Source organism: Electrona antarctica, assembly GCF_951216825.1.
Source record: "Electrona antarctica genome assembly, chromosome: 6".
Taxonomy (NCBI): Eukaryota; Metazoa; Chordata; class Actinopteri; order Myctophiformes; family Myctophidae; genus Electrona; species Electrona antarctica.
The window spans coordinates 26,561,203-26,571,613 of NC_136811.1; the positions used below are offsets into that span (position 1 = coordinate 26,561,203).

General features: G+C 42.1%; 1 long non-coding RNA gene across 2 annotated transcripts in view; it reads left to right on the forward strand.

The window, feature by feature from the left end:
• Positions 1-8,055, forward strand: part of LOC306924251 — a 47,611-nt gene extending 39,556 nt beyond the window's left edge. For both annotated transcript variants that reach the window (XR_013790145.1, XR_013790146.1), the window contains 2 exons: positions 2,834-2,950; positions 6,594-8,055. This is a non-coding gene — a long non-coding RNA (uncharacterized lncRNA). The remainder of the gene's footprint in view (positions 1-2,833; positions 2,951-6,593) is intronic.
• Positions 8,056-10,411: the final 2,356 nt, after the last annotated feature.

The following is a 10,411-nucleotide window of genomic DNA, read 5'->3' on the forward strand; positions in this document are numbered from 1 at the left end:
TGAGGTTTGGAGGGACACAGGTTGCAGCACAACAATGGCCTTATTCACATCCACTTGCATGGCAAAGAGGCAAAATTGATTGCATGAATGAATAAATGAATGGATGAATGAATACATTTGGTTTCAGCATCTTTTGGGGAACAAATGGGTGATGGGGCACAGAGAGATGTGGGGCAATCATCTTCAATCATCTTCTCTTCTATGAGTGAGTGAGTGGCAGTGTTGTGGAAGGTGAATTTACCCATATTCTTTCGAAAAGTGGGTGGCACCAGATCATTATTCACGCTCTCTCTAGTGTCTGTCTGTCTGTCTGTCTGTCTGTCTGTCTGTCTGTCTGTCTGTCTGTGTGTCTGTGTGTGTGTGTGTGTGTGTGTGTGTGTGTGTGTGTGTGCGCGTGCGCGCGCGTGCACGTGCACTATGCGCGCGTGTGTGTGTACTGAATATGCTTCTTTTTTTCCTTCTTCTGGAAAGTAAGATATTATTTAGGCTTTTAAAGTGATAACCATCAGAGTCTCCAGACCATAGAAGCTTCCTAGTGCCACAGTGAGTTTCATATGATGGATTTGGGAAGCTCTTAATTCTAGCATACCTCCTACATGTGATGATGTGCTCTCTTAAACCTCAACATCACTCTGTTATCTCTCCTACTCTGGCTATACCACCACTGTTTATTTTCTCTTATTCTTTTACTTTGTTCGCACTCTGATTCTCTCTCTCTCTCTCTCTCTCTCTCTCTCTCTCTCTCTCTCTCTCTCTCTCTCTGTCGGACCTCCTTCTAGTTTTCCTCATATCCCGCCCTCAGAAATGACATGTTCTCTGGTGCTTGTCAAGTGTGGGGAGGATTCACATGGATGGTTATCTGCTGCATGTGGAGGTTTTATCAGGCCTCTTTGAATCAAAGGTTATGGGAGATTGAAGCAATCTGTCAAATTGAATCTATATTGGTCTTTACTTTCTCCAGTGGAGAGTATTACTGCTCCCCTGATTTAGGTAATGTTAAATCATGAGTTTGCATTCCACTTGCAAGGGCATTTGGATGCATTGCGTTTATGTTTTCCTGTGAGGTAGCCAGTCTAGCCACCATGAAATTGGTATAGTAGAAATGCAGTTGCATCTGTAACTGCAATGAGAGATTCTAAGATTAATCCTACATAATCAGTTACTATCCTACTCAATCCATTTCTGATGAACATATAAATTCACTGAGGTCATCAAGCATGATCACCACCCGTTATATACAGTAAGATAGTTTAACAGGATGAATAACATATTTTCGTTGCGCTAGTACGCACGCATAAAATGGCTCTGATGCATAATCAGAATCTGTCATGTAAGTCATTCAGTCAGTTACTAGCAATTGTAACAAATATATTGATAGATAAAACAACAACATCTACATAAAATTGGTAGTACATGTGTACAGTTACATACTAACTTAACATTTACAGTAGAGTACTGATGTAGCCTACAACTTTATCTCAACTTTATGTATCATGCAATTTTTTTTAAATAATTGTTTTACCGTACATGTTTTACATGTTGCAAGATATCAATGAAAGATATAACATCTGACTCTAGAATCATGACAGGTGGTTGTCTTCTATATGTCGCCAGTTGCTTTAAAATCATAAAATGGCACTCGGTCAACAGATGAGTTAATCATTTCTAGTGCCAGGACTAGCAATGCAAATAGTCTAACATATGGCATTGGCTGTCGTAAAATGATGTAATTTCCCCAGTGCATGATATTAGAGAGGCATTATTTTTATTTTATTGTCTGTTATGGGTATGAATTAAAGGCCGGGTATAGCAGGGTGTTTGTGATATCTACAGTGCAGTGCACATGTGTACATCTAAATCATTCATATTCTACAGTGTTTGCAAAAACGTAGAGGAAGATTGTATGACATTCTTGTTATTTTATTTTGTAATTCAAACATTTATTTATTTTCCAAAATGGTACAGAATGTAACTCTGGCATAGTGCAGCATATAAAACAACATTAGAATACAGCCAGTCCATAAAATAAAAGCACAGCTTAGCAATCCCAATTAAACTATGTATTTCATAGAATAGGTCTCATATTTGGCTGAGGGTATGAAGTAGAGCCATGACATTGCAGCTGGTCATTGTGTGTATGCATGCGTGTGTGAAGAGATCTGTGGGTTGATATTTCTGTCTATAGGGGCCACAAACCAAGCACAGTACAGAGTACAGTTACAGTAAAATACTTGAAAATAAATTATGGCAATGTCACATTAAAGTCTGTACAGGATTGTATAACTGCAACAGATGGCATGTTGGAGTGACAGTGGTACTTGACTCACAACATCATTTCTTTCACCTTTCTGCTGAAAAAGTAATGTTCCAATACTACCAGCAGGTACTGTATACCCATGCCTATTTCTAAGGGGAAGAAAAGTAGGAGCATGTCTTAGTAACTCTCCCAAAGGACGCAAATCTATTTTTCTCAAGCCGCAGGTGCTTATTCCATACAAGAAAACACAATAGCACGAGTTCAAGAGGACAGCGGAGAGGAAAAGGTAAATTGTTCCAGATTGGAATTTAAAGTGCACTCCATTGCTATACATTGGCTGGGCTATTTCTGAAGTGTGCAAAGCTGATGGGAGAAGACAGTGAGCACGATGAAACAGACCTCCATAGGAGTACTGGGCCTCCTTAAATATCACATTACACAGCACTCCAACAATAATACAACTTTCCTTTTTGCTCTCAAAGCAATAACGCATCTAAACTGCACCACATGAGAAAGACCACAGCAGTGTCAGTTCCATCAAAACTAATCAATTCTACTGTGTCTTCATTTCCAAAGGAAAACACGTTGAGCTGGTGAGAGCTGTGGAGGGCTTGATTTATGAAGCACACTCCAGGACATGGATGCTGCAGATTTAGAAATTTTCATCTTGGATCAAGCCCCCCATGACACAAGGTTTGAACTGAAATGGATTATGTTCATGGCCTGTTTCTTCTTCATGATTGCATGTTTTAGTGAGTGTTTGCATATATGGCTGTGAAAGTGTGTTTGTGGGCTGTCAGTGGCTCTAGCTATCATAGTACTTGTCTTGTACATGGATGTCTTTTATATGTAGTGCTCAGGTACAATAAGGCCCGCCTTCCCTTTCCCCAAAAAAACATTTTTACATTGCGCTAGTAAGTCTGATCTCTCTTTTGAAATTTGAAGCATTAATATTGTAACCACAATGCATCATGAAGTCAGAAATTAGACCACAACATCCACGTTATGATCAATCAGTGCAGATGCAGCATAGATTCAGAGAAAATAGGGAGTTTTTGTCCGGCCGTAAACAAGGGTAGATATAGTCAAATGCTATTATCTTCACCAGACCGACAGGCCGGGACAGGGATGTTTTCATCCCTGTCCGTATGTCTGTCCATTTATCCATCCGTGTGTCTGTGAACAGCTAATGTTGGACACCACTGCACTGATCGGTGTGAAACTCTCAGTAGGCCAAGGAAGACACCCACATTTTTCAAATCAGCCTCATGGCCCTATACTGTTTGTGTTTTGGCCTATTATAACTCTTGAGCAAGTCAAGTGTTTCTTGGATCATGCAACTCCCCATATAGGGGGAGTTGCATGCACCTTTTTCTACTACTCCTACATATTTTGTCCAACATTCACACACATTGGTACACTATGTCTGAAGTTATGTGATATACAGTCTTTGTTCAGATTGACTATGACCGTTTTCCAGATTTGTGGACAAATCTGGAGAAGCTATGACCATATGACGTAGAAATGGTATTAACCCTCACAGCATCCTTGTGCCCTGCATGTTGGCAGCAACCCATCAATAGCTAAACATACATTCTTTTTTTTTTTTTTTTTTTGGCTTTCACCTTTATTTTATATTTTTTATGGAGGGACAGACAGTAGGCTGACAGGAAATGGGGAGAGAGATGGGGGGGAAGACATGCAGTAAAGGCCGTCGGGAACGGGAGTCGAACCCGCGGCACACTGCCAGACTGGATTACTGCCTGGACCACTGAGCCATGGCCCAGGCCTAAACATACATTGTTGTGTATATAGTAGGCTATACGTCCTCTTGGCTGAATGCATTAGGCTACATACCTATTGTTGTTTTGCACTGCCAATGTGCTAGTTATTTATTGTATTACGGTAACATGATAACATTTCATTCATGAAAATATGTCCTGGATTGCAGCTTTTAGGTGTGCATAGTTTAGCTGGGATCATGGCATCCAACTGAGAAATCTTACACGATGTAATGCTGCATCTTCCACACCCTCTTTATACATGATTGTAGACATCACCTCTAACTGTGCTTTGCATGGAAAAGACCAATGAAGGCAAAAGCACAGTCCAACACATTGTAAATTATGCCATCGGAATTGTATACCTCCCTTCAAGTGGTCTTCTGCACTCCTCTCTTCCTGTTGGCCCCAGCCTCCACCCACAGTGTCCAGCTAGTAGCATGTGATAACCTCGTCTAAGCCCAGCCAAACCAGTTTAATTTTCCCTATGTCAAAGGCAAGCTTATGAAATCTCCTTTTTATCTGGCGGAGAAAAAGTATATATCAGGATGCTGGCTTCCAGCAACATGGTGGGGCATCAACTAGGGTGTGTATGTGTGTGTGTGTGTGTGTGTGTGTGTGTGTGTGTGTGTGTGTGTGTGTGCCTGTGCATGTGCGTACGGTGCGCGTGTGCGTGACAACAGACATTAAATAAGGGATAAAGCTTTGGCTAGTCTTTGCCAGCCACCGCCAGCCTTGTGAAACCCCTCCGCCCTTCAAATAATAGTAAAATGATTTCCTCAGCATTTGGTTTAGTCATGTCAAAGGCCAATGAGATGAACCTTGCTGACACCAAATCCCTCAGTGCCAGAAAATTGGAACTAAACTTATTTAATATTAACAGTTGCTTTTATATCACATCCCCCATGCCCCCAATCCCATTTTTCCCATCCACTTTGGAGCTCCCTGCTTTGTAGCATGAAAAGATGTGCTTCTTTTGTGATAAGGCCCATATTTTTTATCCTCTTAAACTCAATACTGACCCTGCCACCTTACTATGGGGACAATGTGTGTGATTCCAAATGGAGACATTTAGTAAGATCTGTGAATCTTTACTTAGGCTACTTCACTCAAACGCCTGTATCAATCACATAAGAGCACCTACTGTATGTCAAATGTTGCATAATAATGTGTGCAACTCGGACACACGCACGCACGCACGCACGCACGCACGCACGCACGCACGCACGCACGCACGCACGCACGCACGCACGCACGCACGCACGCACGCACGCACGCACGCACGCACGCACGCACACACACACACACACACACACACACACACACACACACACACACACACACACACACACACACACACACACACACACACACACACACACACACACACACACACCTTCTCGCACACACATATATAAAATGCCTTCATGGAGCATGGAGTGAATGTGTGGGCGATTAACCACTTGACCGGATTCACCTAGGGGCCTATAGGCTTCCTCCTTCCCCCACTCTACACTAAATATCTTTGCTGAACATATACAAGGTCTTGTGATGTTGTGGATCTGCTAATTTCACCAAATACTCGCCCCCACAATAGGGACGCTAGAGTTAAAGAAAATTAAATCGTATTAGGTCACATCATTAACTGAATTTATACTGTAGCATTTTATGTAAATCCTAAAGGAAATTAAATTAAAACATCAAGTGTTAGTGTTAGTGAATCCTGTGTTCATTAGTAACCATTCTGATTGAATTATATGAGGTGACATCATTTTCCAATAATTAGCTTATTAGCATGGAAGGCAGTGCATTGGAGGGCCAAGCAATCAGAACAACAGTTAGCCACCATTAGTGTTTAGAGCGTTAGAATGGGGCGCACAGATTAGATAGAGTCTTATGACAACAGCGGTCAACTTATTTTCATTACAATCAATTAGTGCGTAGCATAATTTGATCTAATGCATTACTGGTACCTAATTGACAGTTAATGAATATCACTGCATCAGTCTGATTTTGCTCACATTAGCATGCTTGACAACCTGTTTTGGGTGTACTGTAGCTCACAGATACTTGAACTGATCATTGTTAGGAAAACTAAGGATGTTATACTTACTTTTTCAACAGTTTCTTGTTGACGCTGGAAAAAACATCTACAGTATAACCATAGAATACAACCAATATGTATATTTCAATCCACAGCCGCTCTCCTATGGTAGCCTACCACATCAATACAGCATGGAATTGTGGACAACATCTTATTCAATGACAACAGAAATACACAATACACATTCTAAGACAAGTTTTGGGGCTGAGAGGCTTCAAATGGTGCTTTAAGATAAGTCCCCACAGCTGCCTTCCTAAAATGTATTATTTGTCTAAACAACTAACATTCTGTATATACGAACACCTATACGTATACTAGGCTGTATGTCTGCTGTTTCTAGTGAGTTGTTGAGTTGAGTACAGCTAGTGTACAGTATGTGGCTCTTTGTCAGCTCACTTTCTTTCTAACTCACTTAATCAAAGCTTATGGTGTCTCTCAACCTGCTCCACAGGTACAATACACGAGCCAGGATGATGACCCCAGACCTCCAAGCTTAGCTTCTTCTCAGCCCTGAGTCCATTATCAGCCTGCCCTAAATCCCTGACCACTGCACTAGACCAGAATGCTATGTGCAGTACTAAACGTCCAAGACTGAGTGAGAAGATATGGCAGCCAGGAGAATGAGGCTGGCCGGTGCCATTGATACTGGGAGTAAAGTACTGGCCAGCTAGCCAGATGTATGGAGGATGGAGATGACTGACCCTATATCCATGGGTTCCAAAGTTTGACTGCTAGGACTAGGAACTTTGTTTTTTGCTTCTTTGCTGACTGCTGCTGCTGCTTGTGTTGTATGCTGTGTATACTAGTGTGATGCAAGCTACTATTACTGTCATTTTGGGACCCAGTGACTGGCTGGCAATGAAACACATGTTCAGTAACTGTTTGTGGCTCTGGAATTTAATGCTGATGTGAATCTACAGTTTGTATGTTGTGTTGTATCTGTTGAATGTATGTGAGTTGTAAGTTGTAACAGTGTATGTGTATGTGACTCTCATTCACTTCAATAATCCTATGAGTGAATTTGCTATTTATTTTTGTTCGTGCTAGAGGTTTAGGGCTTGGACATAACAGCCAACAATTCCAAATGTTAATTTTCAATTGAAGACTAACCAGTAGGACGCCCTGAGGGCGAGGTCACGCTGAGGACGATGTTGCGCTGAAACTACAGGTCTGGGATGTGTGCTAATTAGTAAGGCCAGGCGGGGCCTCTGGCCAGCCCAGTTAGGGCCCAGGTACTGTAGGGCCGGGCCTTCATTTTTGTCCAGCTCATGAATGTAGCCTGTGATTAGTGTGATTAGTGAGTAACAAGGAAAACAAAGAACTCTAATCTTAACCCATGGAACGGTGCATGAAACCCCATCACTATTGTGTCAGGTGGGTCTATGATGGACCCACCCGACACAAGAGTGGTGGTCCCCAGATTGCTATTAGTCAGGATGGTGGTCCCTCGGCCAAAGTCAGTTGAAAACCCCTGCTTTTCAGTATTGTAGTGTAAAATAGTGTAAAATGCCAGGCCGTCGGCTTGTCCATCCGTCAGTGTGTCTGTGTGTCCTAATATCCCACATTGAAGTACAGGAGCCAGCACCTCTGGCCCAGATTTGTGGTGATTGTATAACGGGGACTTCACATTTTGGCCCTTACTCTTGAACTAGTTACCCCCCTGGATTTATTGGCTCCCCAGCCATTTATGCCATATACAGTACTAGAGTTTTCTTCAAAACACACTTGTTGCTACTACTTCTAAAAAGTTTGACCAAACCTTAGACAAAACACAAAACGTTGTACATCATTACCGTCAGATTTGTCAGATACCAATTCCATTCCAGTTGGCCATGACTTTCTTCTAAAGTTTGTGGGGAACTCGACCTGACGAAGACCTGCATTTCTGAGAAGATTTATTTTTATTTTTTAATTTTTGACACCATTATACCATGCATGCTTATCTGCAGTCTATGGGTGTGGTCATTAGTGATATACATTAGTTGCTCAGGATTGCAAAAAAATCCATGTGACAGTAGAAATCATACTGTGTATGAGAAGGCTGTCGTTATGAATCACATCATAAATATTGTAGATACATGCCTTTGGTGTCCATGTGAAATATAATATCTCCCCAGTTTACCTCCAATACCCCCGAAGCATCCAGCAGCATACGGAGTGAAAAGGCTGTCATGTCTGTATGTGGGAATTGCCTTCCCTGGGTCTTGTCAACGAGCCAGATCAAAGACAGAGACATGGCATTTTTCTGTCTACAGACTTTTTTTCTCCTTTTTTTTTTTTGAAGTGTAAATCAAACTGAAAGCCATCTTTCCCCACTGCTGTAACCCACAGCCTGATGATCATAACAGAAATGCCAATTATTTTCTCATTGCTTTAACCCCTCATCCTCCAGTTCACACGCATACTCACCTAATGAGGACAAGTTATTCAGTGTTAATTTAGTGAACACGTTAGATTGCATAGCAATAATCACATATCTCAGATGCCGTTTTATGGGCATGTAAGGTCATTGCTTTTCTTCTTAATGATTTTAGATAAGCAGTAATCCCTCATAGAATGTCTTTGCCTTTTAGATTTGTCCATCAAGTATAGATTCGAAAAACAGGTCAGCGCGCGAGCACTGCAAACGTTGTTGAGGTTGCCCCAAACACTATATTGGTTTGAAATTACCAATCAACTAAAAGTTATACAGTAGTTAAATCATGTATATGCTATGTTGCTCCATTTTTAATTATTATTGCAGCCAACAAATTGCACAACACGCTCTTTCCAAAATAGTTCCCCCACATTTTGCCCTTTTATTTAGCTCACAAGAGGGTTCATGCAAATGTGTTGTGCTCCAAGGTACAGCCAGCACACATCTTGGAGTCCCCTTGATGATTACCAGGAATATGTTGCGACACAGTGCTAATTTTCTATCTGAAGCATTTACTTTGCCCAGGGTGGAGGAAATCAATGGCTGAGATCCTTGAGAGAGCAAGCCAAGTCTTTGTCTTCATACTCGTAAAACAGCTCCCACACACACACCTGTCAGTGACAGTCGCTACTGCAGCAACATTGCAAAATCAACCAGCGCTGTCGAGGTGCCAACTTGCGCCTTACGCACAAGTAGGCACATGTATGGCCTACTTGTGCGTAAGCAGAGCACGCAAGTACTGCTAGTACTAACTAATGTCAATTACAACTGCTGTTCTAAATCCTTACACACACACACACACACACACACACACACACACACACACACACACACACACACACACACACACACACACACACACACACACACACACACACACACACACACACACACACACACACACACACACACACACACACACACACACACACACACACACACACACACACACACACACACACACACACACACACACACACACACACACAGTAGTAACGTCATCAACCAATCATGATTGGCCGACGGACGAATGTATTCTAGCAATGTGCGTTGTGGAAAAGAGATGACATAAGGGAGTACTAGTTTCTCAGGAGGTAAAGTGGGTGACCGGGAATCGGAAGCTTCCTGGTTCAATCCTCGTCTAACTGTTCCAGATGAGCAGGTTGGTGCCTTGTATGATTGTCTCCACCAGGCTGAAGGCATGGTGAGAGAGTATGTTTTGCACTCCGTCCGTGTGTGTGTCACAGTACGAAGCAGGAGGTTTTCGGACCCAAGTGCAGGACAGAGGCAGAGAGGCAAAGCAGTGGAAGTGTAGGACGTTTATTTCCAAAATCCAGGAACACGAAGAGAACAGGAACTAGGAATACACTGGGAGTTCACTAGGAGCAAAAAACACTAGTGACAAAAAACAATGATCTGACAAAGGAAATGAAAAACCAGGGGAGTATAAATACACAAAGACACAGGTGAATTCAACAGATAATCAACACAATGATTGGCTAAAAGACTAACAAGACAAGGTGGAAACACTAGGGTAATCAGGGTACTGGTGAGACAACACAGGTAACAACAAGCAACAGAGGAAACCAAGGGATCAAAAATACTACAAAACAAAAGCACAACAGAAAATGTCACAGATCGTGACAGTGTGTGTGTCCGTCCGTCAGGTCTGTTACCAGCTAATCTCTGGCACTGTTAACCCGGTCGTGCCAAATTTTGCACGCACACTCCTTGGATGCCAACAATGAACCTCTGCCCCACATTTTCCAGAACGGCCTGTTATAGCGCCACCAGGAGGCTGACTTTTGAAAAACATTTATTTTTACTCCTCCAGATACTGTCCAAATATCTTG